Source organism: Lonchura striata, chromosome 8, assembly GCF_050655825.1.
Source record: "Lonchura striata isolate lonStrDom1 chromosome 8, ASM5065582v1, whole genome shotgun sequence".
In the NCBI taxonomy this organism is placed as follows: domain Eukaryota; kingdom Metazoa; phylum Chordata; class Aves; order Passeriformes; family Estrildidae; genus Lonchura; species Lonchura striata.
In genome coordinates, this window is record NC_140710.1 from 21,138,532 (window position 1) to 21,154,897 (window position 16,366).

At 42.7% G+C, this 16,366-nt stretch overlaps 1 long non-coding RNA gene across 1 annotated transcript; it reads left to right on the forward strand.

Moving 5' to 3' along the window:
• Window positions 1–4,783: 4,783 nt before the first annotated feature.
• LOC146766769 (uncharacterized) lies at window positions 4,784–16,043 on the forward strand. Its single transcript, XR_014956914.1, has 2 exons — window positions 4,784–9,481; window positions 10,433–16,043. It is a non-coding gene; the product is annotated as an uncharacterized LOC146766769 (long non-coding RNA).
• The last annotated feature ends 323 nt before the right edge of the window (window positions 16,044–16,366 follow it).

A 16,366-nucleotide genomic window follows, 5' to 3' on the forward strand; every position in this document is an offset into this window, starting at 1 on the left:
TTTTGCTCCAGACTTAGATGGAGAGGCTGGAATTATACTGGGAGCTAGCCTGGTCCCTCTGCACTGCACTTTGTGTATGATTCTGCAATAGTCCTGGCTTCTATCACACGTGCTCACAGCAAGGCTTCTTTGGCTTTATGAGGTTGTCATAGCTTTGCTTATGAAACAAAATTCATGTTGAAAATAAAGATTATTTGAATCCTTGGAGTGACCACAGTTCATGTCTAGGAACACTATTAGCATGAGATCCTCAGCAATGTGAGCACTGTCTTGAAGGCAATCATGTTCACGATCAGTGATCTCACTTTAGCAGCATTGACCTTGAGTTCTAAACACAATGGATGACAACAACCAGGTACTTATTTAAAAATGAAAGAGCAAGGACTAGCCCAGGATTTCTCAAAAATCAAAAGGCACAGAAACCACTAAAAATGGCAATGGAGGACAAAGTCTTTGAAGTGTCACACAAGTGTATGCCATTCAAGTAAAATGCCATTCTGATAGTCAAAAGCTAAAACAATTATTCTAACAAAAAGGAAATAAATGAAAACTGAAAATATTTAAATGCAAGGCCAGGCAATGAGCCCAGGGATTATTTGTCCATCATCTGTTGAGGTACAGACAGCTTTTACTGGTGTGTTACAGCACCTTTCCTCAGCTGAATTTGCAGGGGAGCCAGGGATGATTTTGTCCTTTTGCACTCTACCCACCTGCATCTTTGACACATGATCTGCCTGAAGAGTGAGTGACAAGCTAATTCCAAACTTTGCTCATCATTTGCATTTGATACATTTCTGGCATTTTCACCCCTAATGCTGGATGTGAAATGGGGATCAGGTCTCCTTTTTTTGGTGCTGAATCCAGCTCTAAATGTCCATTAATTCAATGTAGGAACAACAATGCAGGAGGAACAACAATAACAAACCCAAATAAAAACTTCCAACCAAATGCTGCAGACAACAGCAACAAGTTTCACATGAAGCTCTCAGCTAAAGTGCTAGGGATTGCTGAATGAGACCAGCAAAAAGCTGTTTTTCCTCCATGTTGAACACTTATAAAGAACTCTTTGAAAAGACAAGTGGCATCTTTTTGTCCACTCTAACTTGCCCATGTTAGTCAATGTTTAAAGCAAGAGCTACAAATTCTTAGGATATTTGATTCCTGCCTTTTCTGAACCCTAAAAGTGAATCCCTCTGGTGCTGCTGGACACCCCACAGGCTGCCACAGGTGAACTGGTGGACACAGCCTCCACACAAGTACAGACAGCTACACAAAATACACATCAGCAGAGAATCAGCTGCTTTGACAAAGGAATGCTTTGAACACCAGGAATTTAGGGAGATAATTATTTTTACTGTAATTGCAAGAATTTCTGGATACCTGATGAAGTTAGAGGAAGAGCTTTTTGGAAGATACCAGCTTTATGTTAGTTATAATCAGAAACTGTAAGAACAAGGGGCTGCAGCTGTGACTACAAAGGAAATAAGTGTTACATTTGTATATTTTCCACAGAGAATAAACTAGGAGCCTGCAATAAATACGGGGGCATGATGCTCCTTTTTAAGATACTGTGATTAATTTTTTTGCTAACATTCTTCCCAGGCCCTACTCTATTGTGATAGATGAGCATATAAACATGCAATTTATCATTTCACACTGCACTTCTTTCCTTTTACTGACTCACACCTGATCATGTTCACAAGCAGACGTTTTACTTTGATTCTCTTGTGATCCATGTAGAGGATGAAGAAGTGACAGCTTGGGAATGTGCTTATCAAGCAATGTGAAACATCTGCTTCTGTTCTGTCTTCCAACACATGCTACATGCTTTACCTATTCACAGGACACACAAGTTTATGTAAAATTCACAATTACACCCACCAAACCATGACAACTATTATTGAAATTATGATATAAACCTTAGTGCAGGAAGAAACATGTTCCTTAAGCACCAATGTATTGGGTGTCTGTAATATCCCATATGTTTAATGTCTCCAGAGCATGTTTGTATGTCCCACCATTACAGCCAGCAGATCCCTGGTTAGCAGGGATACTAGAAGAGTCCACCACAGAAATGCCACTCACCCATTTTTCACCCCCAGAAGAACCCTTGGGCCTGGACTGGGGCAGCTCCTGCCCTCGCCCAGGTGTGAGGCTGGCACACTGCAGGGGTCCATGCAGCACACAGCAGGACAAGGTGACAACACAGCACTGCTACTGAGCAGGTTTGCATGGCTACACTGCTTCCCACACACCTCCTGGCAGGGTTAAGGGCCTGCCAGGGCAGCCCTGCACCTGGGGATAAGCTCCTGTTACCTTACAGGCATTTAAATTGCTGTCCTGCTCCTGGTGCCATTCTAATGAGTAGTTGCACAACACTACCTGCCTGTGGTCTGTCTGTACTCTTTAGAAAACAAACTAAGAAACCTCTGCAAACCCCTCACATTTTTGGCACATTAGGTCTTACAAATAGAAATCTAGGGTTAATGAGTTTCTAGAATTTAAGAGCAGGTAAACAAAAGCAACCAAGCAAGAAGTAGGATGGTAGAGCTAATAAAAAAGATAAGCTAAAAGCACATACACTAATGATTTCTGACAGTAAAGAAACCCTTCATTTTCATTCATGAAATAACATGAATTTAAACTATTTAGCAAAGCAACCATCTTCTAACAGACAGATTGCATATTTAGGACTTAAAACAGATTGAAAGTGGAAATTTTCAGAAATCATTGGGGAATTTAAATCCTTGTTTAATTGGCACTGCATGAGCTGCCAGGAATAATTAATAAGGCTAAATTTAACTGCTCTGGCAGTATTTTCCTTTCAGACACAGATAGTTTTGGCCAAAGCCCAGGAGATCTAAAGCAGGTCCATCTTTCCAGTGGTGCCAGGGAAGACCAGAGCTGGAGGAGATGTGATGCTGAAGCTGGAGTAGATGTGATTCTGAAGACCTGAAAACCATTTTGTGTTCAACAGCACTGAAAAGCAACTCTTATGCCATAAGGTGCTGTTTCAGGCTGAAAACTCTTTTCAGTGTGGCTGCAAACCGGTGAAACCAGATGCAACCGAACAGGCAGGTTTCCCCATCTCTCCTGTGCTTTGGTTTGTGCGCTCTCGTTGAACTCACATGTTCAGCTCAGGAAGGAAAGCAAACCCAGACACCACACAAGCGAGCAATGGAGGGTAGGTGCTGCTTGGGTTGTGGGGAACTTGGTTTTGTGAGATGTCAAGCAGTGAATGTCCTTCACAGCCCAGCCTGAAAGCTGGTCTCCCTCAATTTCCTGCCTCTTACAGCCATGCAGGGGAAAGAGCAGAAGAAACAAGTATAAACATGTTATCCCCCTAATTTAATTTTAGCATCCTCCTCCCACTGTTTTTCCTGTGAGAAGTTCAGGCATCTGGAATAATACTGCTGCATTAAGAAATGAGAAACAAATTGCTGAAGGGCACTGGGATCCAGGCAGTCTAACTCAGTGCCTTCCTGGCAAAAACAGCTGCCCCTAAGAAAATCCGCCCAAGATGATGCCTTCAATTCTCAAGATGCAAGGCCTAAATTTGAAGGCAAATCAGGCTCCCAGCAGAACATGATCACAGCAATCCAAATGGCTCAGCAGCAGCTTCAGCACAGCAGCAGCTCAGAAAAAACTCAGCTCCAGTAGAGGTGAAAACCAACCTGCCAGTCACGGCAGCAGGACCTGACCTGGGTGTTAGCTCACTGACTCTTTTTGTGTTCTACAGCAGGAAACCATGAGTCCAAAGCTCATCCCTGTTAGATAGCAGCCCAGTCCCATGCACAACCTCAGGTTCTTCTTTCTCTACCATATAATTAAAGAGAAGTAAAAGAATGACCCATAAAAGCCAATTGAGTGGCAATTTACAAATAACTGTATTCTCATTAACTACATCACTGTTTAACTGTGGGGAAGAGCACCAGGAGGCTTTATTGTTGTTGTTTTAACACCAGAAATATTGCTAAGCTCATATTGGATGATACATGCAACTATTCTTCAAAGTACAGTGAAGGAAAGAGGTACTCATAGCAAAGATCATCTTGCACAAGGTAAGATAATTTATGTTTTTATCCACAGTGGGAGAAGAAAATGCTGCAGACATAAAAGTAGCTGTCCAAGCGTCAAGGGAGCAACCATAGCATAGCAAGAACTTTAAGTTATTTTAGTACTCCCTATAAGAAATGTTTTAAAATCCAGAACATACTATCCCTACTCAAAGAGAAAATTTGTTTTTGTGGTTAAGATGAAACTGGAAATTCAAAACACATGTTAATTCCTAGTCTGCATGACATGGGAGTAATTTGATTCTCTGTGTCCCAGTTCCTCACCTATAGCTAAAAATATTATCTTTTCTTTTTAAAGGCCCTGCCTTTTAGATTATCAACTCACAGAGCAGGTATTACATCTTATTTTGTATTGGGTATAGCATTAAGAATAAAGCTGGTACAATCCCAGATGGGCAAACTTATGCTAAAAACTTAAATTTATATGGTAAGATTTTAATCTTGACCTAATTCCATGTTTTGTCATGTCTTACTTGGGATGAACTTAAAGGAAAGACAATAATAGCATCACACCTATGTTTCATGCGCTGTAATAACCCGTGGAAGAAAAAGGTAACACAAAAAGTAAAAAAGAGATTAAATATGACTGTAAACCTTGCTCTAACACAGCAATGGCTTCAGCTCACCTGTATACACTGTAAATGTGGAGCTGAGCCTTTTACTTTCAGTTGCTCCATCAGTGGCTGCCACTGCCATTGTGTCATCTCACTTGGCACCTGCTGCCACCTCCTCACCTGCTTCTCACCCCTCACATCTGCACCACCATTGGAACCCAACCTGAGGGAGGCTGGAGGGTGGGGCTGTGCAGGGCAGGCCAGGGAAGGAAAGCACCCTGCACATCCCCCAGCAGAAGCATTGCTTCCTGCATTCCTCCCCTCAGGAACACAGGCTCTCATGGGGGTTACTCTGTTCCACTCCTTACATCCTTCCAGTGCACACAAACCTCCTGAGTGAAGGATGTGTGACCCACAGTCCTCCTCCCGTGTTCCACGTGTTACACATTACTTTGCATGCTTCCAGCCAAGATCCTGCCAAACCAGCATGATCTCTCCAAGCACTGCTGCCTGGCCTGAAGCAGCTGCTGGCAGCTCCATGGGCAGCTCCCTTCACTTCCCTGAGCCCCAAGTGTCCCCTTGCCCCACAAGAGCACTCATCCCTCAGCACTGAGCTGGCACCAGTGCCTGCAGACTGCTCTTGCCATGCACAAACCAGCTGGCTCAGCTGCCTCTGGACATGGTCCCTCCCAGCCCATTTCCCTTCATCCATGCTCAACCACACCCCCTTCCCTCGTCAGACACGCTTTTATTCTTCAGGCAAATATAGGCAAAACATCTGCCTGCCACAGTCTCTTCCCATCTCTCCATGCAGGCTCTTGGTCTCTTTGGAGGAACACCTGGCTCCACTCCAGTGGTTGTTGATGGCTAAGCTTGGTTTTACTGGGGTTGCCTATGGCAGCCTAAGCCGTGCCATTTCCCAGGGTCTTTGCCTCCCTACAAAGCAGTCACCCCTCATGGGCTGAGCTGAGCAGGCTGCTTGGAGCACATGTGATGGCTCCCATTGCCACACAGGTTAATAGAAAGACTACTCGTGTTTCAGTATCATTTGCAATAGCTGACTCCCAGACTAGCCTGGCATCTTGAGCTGTTAAATTCCCCATCAGTGACTTCCAGGGACAGTCCTCCAAAGGATTTGTCTGTTCAGAGCCTCAAGTTGGATCTCAAGCCCATATTTCATATTCAAAATAGGCTAATCAGTGAATTTATAAAAAGAACTGCGGAGGCCTAGATGGCTGGCAGTACACACCAAATAATAATTTGAACAAACACTGCCTGCCTGTGATGATAAAGGACAATTGCACAGCAAACACATCCCAAATAGACTGCAGAGCAATCTGTCTCCATATAGCCCCATGAGTCATGCTGGGTTGGAAAATACTTTATAAATGCTAGTACTGGCAGGCAATAATTTTAATTAGATACGGCCTAATTAAAAAAGAATAGAAGCTTTTATAGTTCATGCTTCCCCAGTGTGTACTAGGGATCCCCACTGGTTGGCAAACAGGAAAAATGGTTGTATTATTTAATAAGCACAATGTTATCAGCAGAGCTTTAATGCAGGATTTACTGCATTTGCTCTGGCTCACCAGAGTGAATGCTGGCTGACTAGGGTATAGCCTGGAAGGAGGAACATCACAGGCATTTCACATCTCCAAAGGAGATCTCAAAATGTGTCAAAACAATGAAGTACACACAAGGTACTGGCTCAACCTCCTGGGTGTTTATTAAGCTGTATGTGAGTGTTAGGCAGATTCAAAGAGAATAAAACTTTGCCTAAAGCTGCAAAGAAGCACCTCAGATTGATCAGCTTCTCTGCAAGCATAGAGTAATGGGGAGAGAATCCCCATGCCCTCACAGCAGCTCTGTGCCTGCCCACAGCCCACACTTCCCAAAGAGGACCATGCCTTCCTGGGTGCTCAGAGCTGGTGAGTGCTGCCATACCAACCCTGGGGCCTCCAGTGCAGAGATGGGAACAGCCACAGAAAGAGGAAATCCAGTGTTCCCATGACCCAACCCACCAGCAGCATGGATTCCTCTCTCATTTTCACATGTTGTTGTGTAATGCTTCCAATCTTCTGAGAGAGGAAGCAAAAATACCACAAGAAAAAGCACTTCCTGCAGTATTTCTGAGCTAGTCAAGTCCAGGAAATAATGGAAACTACAGTGATGCACAGGCTATTTGGGTTTCTTGTGTTCTTTTGCATTTTTGTTATTTCCTGTGTTTTTCACAGGAATATCTGAAGCCATAAGGAAGATAAGCCTGCATACAGGTACGTGATAGCATTAGAGTAGTAACTTCTCCCTGCACTTCTTTAAAATAATAGAAACCTTTAATGAGTGAGGACTGTGCATCATGGTCAGTCCATTGCCGCAGCCAGACTGCTCAGTCTGCAGTACCTTGGATCCCATGGATGCTACAGACTAATTGAAGAGCTCTATTCCTGCTCAGAGGATCCTAGCGAGCCCATCTCACAGACGAGCACAAGAAGCTGCATATCTGCTGCTTTGATAAAACCCAAAGATGTCCATGAGTTCAAGCCACCCTCCACATTACCTGCTCTTGCATGTGAGGGTGCTGGGGGCTCCCGAGGGCCAGCATGAGAGGCCGGGCTCAGGTGTGGGAGGGCTGCCATGGGGCAGGGGTTGGCTGGTGCTGCCCGACTCTGGCGTCGGCAGTTCTGCTGAGAACAAGTGCTGCTCAGCAATCCTGTATTGATTTGCCTCACCCAAGGTCACCTTAGAAGATGATTTATATTAAGAAAATCAATCTTTCAAACAATCATTGCTGAAAGCAATGCTTGATTTCTAAATTCAGAGCACAGCTGGGCATGTGTCTGAATTACCCAATTCTTATTAAAGGCAGAAGGAAATCTGCCCACACCATAGCTTTACACTGGAAGCATACACAATGACATTTCTGTCACTAATGTAACTCAAAAAGACTTAAAAGTAAATTCTGCTTCCCTATAATTTTGGCTTTTCCCAACCCCATCTGAAGTGGCTAGCAGTATCTGCTTTGTCCTGGAAAGGACAAAGAAGTTTTGAAATGCAGTCCTTTCCAAGTATTTTTCCCCAGTTTCATAATTTCCTTCCTCAGTGAAACATGCATATTCACGTCCTTTTTATTAACAGAGAATCAGATGATATTTAGTCATCCGTTACTCAAGGGTCTGCACAGATGTAATGCAATGTTCACAGTAATTCAGTAGTGTAATGTCAGGAATAATTTCCCTGCTTCATTCATGTTTTTCTCCTAATGGATAGTTAGATGGTGTACACACATAAATGTTCTGCATTACTACATCTGGAGGTCTCAAAAACCTTTGAGCAAGTTCTTTTCAGCTCTGAGGGCTGCTCTTAGCAATCTCTGTAAGGATTCCCTTAAGTGCCAGAGTCCCCAAGGTGAAACCTCACACCATCCAGGGCAGTGAACTGGCTGCTGCCCTGGCTCACTCCTGCCTGCAGGCAGGGTGCAACCAAAACACAAATGTCCCAGGAAGAGGTAAAACTGGAAGGGAGCATACTGGGGCAGAGGCTCTGGCTTGCTGTGGCCTGCCTACATCTGCATTAGACAATCAGGGCAAGTTTCCAAGGAGGGTGTAAATAGTGGGATGATGGTTAAGGCATCTTGACATTTTCTTCTACTTATACCATTAACCAATGGCTGAAGGACCTGGGTAGAAGAGTGAGAACTGGGCTATGAGCAGAAGAGCAGAGGCAGGATCTGATGTCCCTGTAAACCCCATGTTCAGCATTCTCCAAAAGCTCCTGAAGGAACTGATTTATGCACAGAGATTTTTCTTAAACTCTGTTTTGGAAAGCTGTCCTCTCATCCAGAGCCTGCCAGCCAGAGCTGTAGTTATACCAGCTTCCTGCTTGCTCACCTTCCTTCAGACTGAGACTGGTGCTTTGCCAGCACTGGGGTCACCAGCTGGTCAGGCTGCTCTGCCTCATGGGTGGCTGCAGGACACTGTGCTGGGGATTTACAGTCTCTACCTGTATTTTCACTACAGGAGAAGCTGAGCAGCACATTTGTGCAAATGCAGCCTGGTTCCAACAGCCAGGGGTCTGCAAAGCCTGTCTGCACATCCGCACTTGAGCTGGAGAATGCTAAGCTTGCAATGTTATGTGACTATTCCAAACATTTCCCTCCAAGACTTGGTCTGCCATCAGTCTGTCTCCTTAGAGGGTTGGGAATCACCAGCCTCTTCCCTCTTTTACTCTCTCACCTCACTCCACCTCTCCAGGCAATCACATAACTCCTCACTCTTGCTGCTCCAGTTTGCCAAACTGCCCCTCTGTTTGTAGGCAGGAGACACCATAGTCATCTGCTATTACAAAGGGAATAGCAGCTGCAAGAACAATAACTTACCAGTCAACCTGCACAGCTCTTCTGACCCACCACAGGTACCTTCAAAGTCTGAACTATCATCCTAAAAAAAATACTGTATTCTTAAAATAGTTTAAAATATATTTACACCTCAAAAAGTTGCTTAAATAATACATTAGTCTGTGATAGCTGCTAATTTTTGAAGTCTTCACTAATGTACATATTTATGCACATAAAAATGTAATTATATGCTTTATATAGTCGTTTATCCTCTTTTCAGTCCAGCATGACGAGCTGCCAGGGTGCTGTCAGCACAGCGAAGCGCTGACGGCACGCGATGCCTGCTAGCTGCATCCAAGCACTTACAGACTGCACGTGTCAAGTGCTGCACATTTCCTGGTGTCAGCACCATTTGCTCAACACATGACAAACAAAAGGATGGGTTTAGGCTTTCCTGCTGATCTTTCTTTTCCGGAGAATGGAGATGTCTGTTCCTGAATCTATTAAGTGAAATACAGGTGAAGTGTTAAGATTACTGATAAAAACCAAAGTTGTTACTCCAAACCTTCAACACAAAACCTTTGTAATGACATAAGTATAATAAATGGTTCTCTGAGTCATCTGTAATTGGGAAGCATCTCTGAAATGCTTCTACCAACACAGCTGGGCCTGGAGCAAGCATTTATTAAAGCTCCTTAATCTGGGCTACTTAGCCATCTTTACTGAGGCTAAGTGTTCCTGCACTTTGTGTTAAAGCCAGCAAGATGAGCTATATACACACACCAGCTGAAGGAGAGAGGGAAGATTGTGAATCTTCACCCTTGAAAGAATAATTAGACAAATATATCCCCACTCTCATTTGGTATCACAGTAAGTTAGGAGCTTCCTCATCACAAAAGCCTCCTTTGGCCTTCAGCTTTGAATTTTGTATTAACCAGTTCTGACTGGTCCAAGGTGTGTTATAGGAGTTTTCTGGAGCCATTAGGATCTAAGTATTTTCACAGTATGTTTTCAGCCATCTGTGAGCAGACTAATACAGCAGTACTGACAGGTTCTTCTGTCTCCATGACTGGATTACATAAATTCAATTACATGGTCCAGACAATTTTTTTTGAATCATTTGCTTTACATCCCCATTCTGTGCATTTTATTTCCTTATCTGTAGGACAATGCTCTGTACTAACTTCATGGTTTGCTATTTCCTTCACATTTAAATAATTAATTTTAAAAATGTATGCAGGCATCAGGACCAATCTGCCTCTAACTGAAAATGAGAATGTTGTGTTGAAGATCAGAAATTATGCCATTTTTAAATTACGTGATGGGTGGTGGGGAGAAATAAGATACATCCATGTATTAAAATAAAAATGCAGGGTAGCATTTCCTACCCTGTTTTACATTTTTATGAAGTTAACCCTTCTGGTTTTTTGCCCTATATCAACATTCTACCTAAGTCTTCTTTATTTTAGGTCCAACTGGAAGTTTTTATTCACCCTGCCATTAAGAGATGTGGATACTGACACCAAATTCAAAATTGAATTTATGAGTGCTGCCACTCAAAAGCAAGGACCAAGCAGGGGTGGAGGATATAAGACTATGGAAACATCAAAACAACTCAGATAAAACTGTGTGCAACTGTAGGAAAGAGAAACAGCAGCTTTATACAAATACTGAAATAAGGCCATCAGCTCCTTCTGTCTCTTGTAATGGCGGTATAAATCTTTTCCATCAGGAGGACTTTCCCCATTCATGATTTGAAATGCTGGAGATGTGTGACACAACAGAAGGAAGGAATTTTACCAAGGTTTAGTAGAACCATGAGGGACAAAGAGTGAATTTTCCCAATCCTGTAGGTTTCACAAAGATATCATGTTGCTAAGAGTTTTGCTTTGGAAATAATCCAAACCCAAAATTCTGCCAGGAAGTGTGTACTACCACTGAGAAAATATATTGCTGTGCAGCAGGGATACAGGCTTCCCAAATCCTCCCCAAAAAACCAACTCCAGCTTGTGGATGCTGAAACACCTGTGTGTGCATTGTGGCATGTGGTTACCAGATGCGGCCTAATAACCCAGCAGGTATAGTTATGTCAAAATTATCATAATTCTACTAAACATTAGGGAGAAAAAGAAAGCAATAACATTAATAAATATTTAAGGTCCTCAGAAGACACACTACTTGGTGTGTCTGGACAACAGGTCCATGGCTTTCATAGCAGGGCCTGAGAAAGAAATCAGTCAGTTCCTCCAATCTGATTTCCTGAAGCAAACAGACAAGGAATGATACTAATACAGAGGGAAAATAGGCCAGTTTTATCTCAGCTATATTATGCAGCTACTTTCTATGACAAATAAGGATTTCTAGTGAGGCAATCTCAATATCTGTATGGTATATTATATATTCCATCATTCATCTACTTTCTAAGCTGAAAGACCTGAGTGGCTGCACTGGGTTTGATAGAATATTAATTAATGCATAACACTCCAGTGTATAATTTAGCAATTGTCTAACTATATGATAGTCATAAATGCTAAATTATTATTCCTAAGCATACAAGTTCTTCCTAGAGAAGCCCAAGAAAGCATGGCACTGAAGATTTAAATGTATGAACCCACAGAACAAATTAAGAGAGAAAATAATTCAAAATACTTTTTTTTTTTTAAAAACTGAGAAACATCAAAATTGTACCAGTGTCTACCACTTAGTCCACAAAGCTGGGAGAGCTGTGGACAGCAAATGCTTTATCCACAGTGAGCACAGTTTCCCTTCCTTCTTAGCAGCTGGCTGAGAGGAACTAAACTTAGCAGACCTGAGGTGTAGGAAACCAGATAGCACAGTGTATGGCTGGATAGGAAATACAGGGCTCAATGTGTTTGAGGTTAAGATTAAGCCCTGACTTCCTCTGGGTCTATTTTAAACGGTGGCAAATGATGGCATGCTTTCTTACAATAAAATGACAGATGATCAAAGGTCGAATATGATCTGTATGTCAAGCATTTGTAGAAGGACCTTTCTTTGGGAGACTGTGCAGGAAGCATTTTAACATGGTGTCTCACACTTCCCCTCATCTGTGTTTGTTCAAAACATACCAGTAACTGGGGAAAGCTGGATGAATGGCTGCAGAGAACTGGCCAAGCAGTGTGTGCCTGCACAAGGAAAACAGTTGGGTTTGGGCAGAGGGAAGGAAAGACTACCATGGTCCCTGCCATCGCTGGTGTGAGGAAAACAGTAAGCATTAACTGTACTCACACTTTCAGGTGCAATACCTGGGAAACAAAGACACAACATGTTGAGGACATCTTCCCAGCCCCCATTCTGGAGGTAGCCAGAGATCAAAGCAGAAAAGGTGTAAAAAACCATTTGGAAACCCTGCTTTTTCCAGCTGACATGTTAAATACAGTTTTGCAATGCCTATAGCAAACAGGATGCATAATTCAGTGTGTCATGCTGAATACAAATGGCACCCTTGCTAAATTTGCTAGCAATATATATTAACCATGACTGGTGCTGAGGCAGCCAAAGGAGGACTTCACCTTTATGTGAAATTGAAAACCGAGAACACGCAAGTATTCATCCCAGAAAGCGAGGGGGTACCTGAACACCACAGCCATCCTACCTGTCTCTCACAAGGTTCATTTCCTTCCCACCCTCTTTCTCATACCTAGAAATCTGCAGAACAAAAGCCTGTGTTTGAAAATTCCTTTTAATTGAATTTTCCACTTGCCTCAGGCAGTGTTGCAACAGTCCACAGCTCCAACTCTGACCTGGAGCCTGCTGGCAGCTCTGTAGCTGCTCCTGCCAAATACTTGTCCTACTTCACTATGGCAAAGGAAGATGTTGTGGCTTATTTTTCACTAAGAAAGATAACTGGGATCACTTTGCTTCTCTAAAAATCCACAAGACCCAATTTATTAGTTACAGCAAGAGTTGAAAATAAAACTGTTCAGCCCACACTTTCTGAGGATTCTTCTAGCAGCACCTACTCTTGAAAAATTGGTCATTCTTAAGTGCAGCTGTATGGACTCTTAAAAAACAGCACAAAACTGCTTCCATTGAGATTTGACACTGGCTTAACAGAGCAGGAAGAATTTTTAAGTATAGAATATTAAATATGTATTTGAATCAGAAAAGCCTTCTCTGATGTTAAGTGGGTGGGAAATCAGAACATTTTATAAAAAGCTGTTGTGTTTTCTCTACACCCTGTCCTCCTGCCTCTGGCAGAACTGCCCATTTAACTGGCTAACAGGATGCCAGTGGGAACTGAAGGGCAGTTTTAGAATGCACACTATGGTCTAACGAGTGAGAGGCGAATACCCTCTGAAATGGCTCTGTGTTGTACAGAGGAACACAGGTACCATTTCCCCATGACCTTTTTAGGATTTGTCAGCTCCCCAAGTGGTTCTGTGAGCAGTGTTGGACTGTAGCCAGCTCTGAGTGTGAGTGAAACCCCACTGAGAAGATTAGTGGGTGCACACTGTTACAGGTATGCTGTATGTCCCAGTCCCTCAGTGACCAGCAGGAAGGGGGCCACATACTTCTCCTGCTCAGGCAGGTCTTGGTGGGTATCTCCCAGCTCCTACAAACAAGCAGAGCAAGGAGATGCCAGCCACCATATAGAAGCAAACTGGCACAGGCAACAGGTATTTTACTGCTGTGAATAAAAGAAATCCATCAGCAACGCAACCATTAGGGAAAAAAAAATAGGAATAATCCCACCTAGATGCACATGATAGTAAACCTAGCACCTGACACACACTAAAATGTACAAACCATAGTTTCTGGACTAGTGACTGACATACCAAATAACTTGGGATAAAAAAAAAAAATCCAAAACATTCTCACTCAATGTGAAGTATTCTTACCACCAGAACACAATAAAAAATAGCTAAGTTGCCATTTTATGTTAAAGCAACTATGCTGTTCAATAAATTTTAAGTTTGGGATTTCATAAAACCCAGCTTTCCTGTTGTTTTTTTATAATAAAATAGTGAGGGCCCAGTACTGGACACAGTATTCAAGGTGCAACCTCACCAGTGCCAACTACAAGGGGAAATCATTTAGAAAATACTAAACCATTTTTCAAGTATCCTAATACCGCCTTTTGTCTTTGTTTGAAAGCTTTTACTAAATCCAATTTAAAGTTACTTAGGCTTCCAGTTTCTGTAACCTATTCTCTGCAGATCACCCAGCTCTCATGGACAATTAACAAACATGAAACAACTACTCCCAGCAACTATTCCCCCAAGACAGGGGATAGCTCAACAAAATACTGAGCTCAGTTCTGGCCCATTTTGACATCCTGACAAGCAGGAGCAATTTGGATAAAGACAGGCTGTGGTGATCAGAAGCTGACACAGGAGAACACGGAGAACCTGCTCCCTGTCCCACAGCTTGCTGACTTCCTACATCATGGCAACTGTTAACATTTCAGCAGGCACACTACAGACCAGCAGGAGCAGTGAGGCTGTGGGGAAGAGAGGACACAAATATCTCAGCCATCGGGTTTAGAAGATCAGCAGCATTAAGGCATTAATTCCCTCAGCTGTGAAAGAGCCCCCAAGATATGTTTAAGAGCAGACAGAAGAGTTCAGGTGCTGTCACAGTGAAAGGCATGGAGGCTGGCAGGGCCACATTTCCTCATTGGGTACACCCATGTGAGCTGACTCCAGCAAAGGGCATCCAGCCCCAGCTTTACACCAGCAGGGCATCCCTGCGTGCCTGGGAGCTGACATCGCTGAGCTTTCCCCACCTCCCAGCTGCAGTGTAGGGAGTGCAGAGTAGGATCCTCAGGGTAGGAAGGGCCAGGACTGAGCCATGTGAGGCCATTACAGCTGCTGGAGTGGATCCCAAGGCACAAACTCATGCTCCACCTTTGGTACCAAAGCTATTGCCAAGGCATTTCCCCTTACTGTGACCCTCTTCTGGTAGAAAATGGAAATTATTTTTCCTGAAGGGGAGGCTGACAAGGTGGAAGCTGAACTTTGACCCATATATCTATTAAAAATTACATCCTCTATATTCACTTACATAAACATATTTCTAGTATTCTAATCACACTTTTGTTTGAAGGCTTTGCCAAAACTTACTCAGAGCCGTCTGGAGCCACTTATGATCTCCTCACAGAACACAGAAGGTTAGAGGAAAGCAGGGGCCCTTGGTTAAAAATAATTTATGCTGTTTAAAATAATTTACATAATTAAAAAATATTCCCTATATTTGGGCATATTAGACAGAATTCCCATAGTTTCACAAATGCTTCTTGAAGACCTTGACAACATGGTCTCCACAAAAAGACCATTTTCCAATGCTCCAGCTTTGATTCAGCACTGAGTGAAACATCAGTATAATTAATTATATTATTGTAAAAGCAATGGCCAGATATTACAAATATTTTAATCAGGCCTGATGAGAAGGCTCAGTATTTTTCTTCTGAACATTCTAAACATAGGCCTAGCATGGATTTTCTGGGGGAAGCACAAGGGAGCTGTAGCCTCCTTTCTAATATTGCCCACACTTTGTGTAATGGGACATGGGAAGACCTGCACCCCAGGGCAACAGCCATCCTTCAGTATGATAGGCTATGACCAGAGACAAACTTTAGATCTCAAAAAGTACTGAAGTATTCAGGAAGGCTACATAGGATAATGGTGAAGGGTTTAATTCACACTGAGTCAGTATGGCTGGAAGGATAAGCACAAGCATTAAAGCACAGGAGTCATCTTGCCAGCTCTGCCACTAAGTCCATGCAAATCACTTAATCTTCCTATTTGGTTACCCCTTTGCTAAAAGGGGAATGTGAATATTTATTTACCTTCCAACTCACAGGCATGTTGTGAGGATTAATGAGTTAATAACTGTTAAGTGCTTTGAAGATACAAGTGACTCTGCAAAATACTAAATATTATTAAGTAATATTAAGCTAACGATGCAGATAGAAGTGGCAATATCTTCATTAGCTATATCAAAGCAGAGCCCAGGATTCATCACTGAGATGCATGTTAATTAGTGAAAAATTAATAAGGTTATGAGAAAGATTAAAAAATAGTGAATTTATTTCCACTGGTCCACTGGAACATAAACCCCCCCCCCCCAAAAAAAAAACACCCAAAAAAACCCCACAAACAAACAAACAAAAAAAAACAAACCCAACCAAACAGCTGTGCAATTCCTGACCTAGCAAAACCCTGCCTCTATTAGTAACTCAAGACCACATTCTGAAAGCTGTCGCTTTGCACCTTGAGTAGTCATCTCCAATATGCATTATGGTTTTGAGTTGGTGGCAATTTCCACTCCTACATCTTGCTCTGCACTTGTGAAAATAGTGGCAAATAGCTTAAGGCAGGCAAGAATCAAGTGCAACATGCAGGCCTTACATACTAAAATTTCACAACAAATTTTCTTGG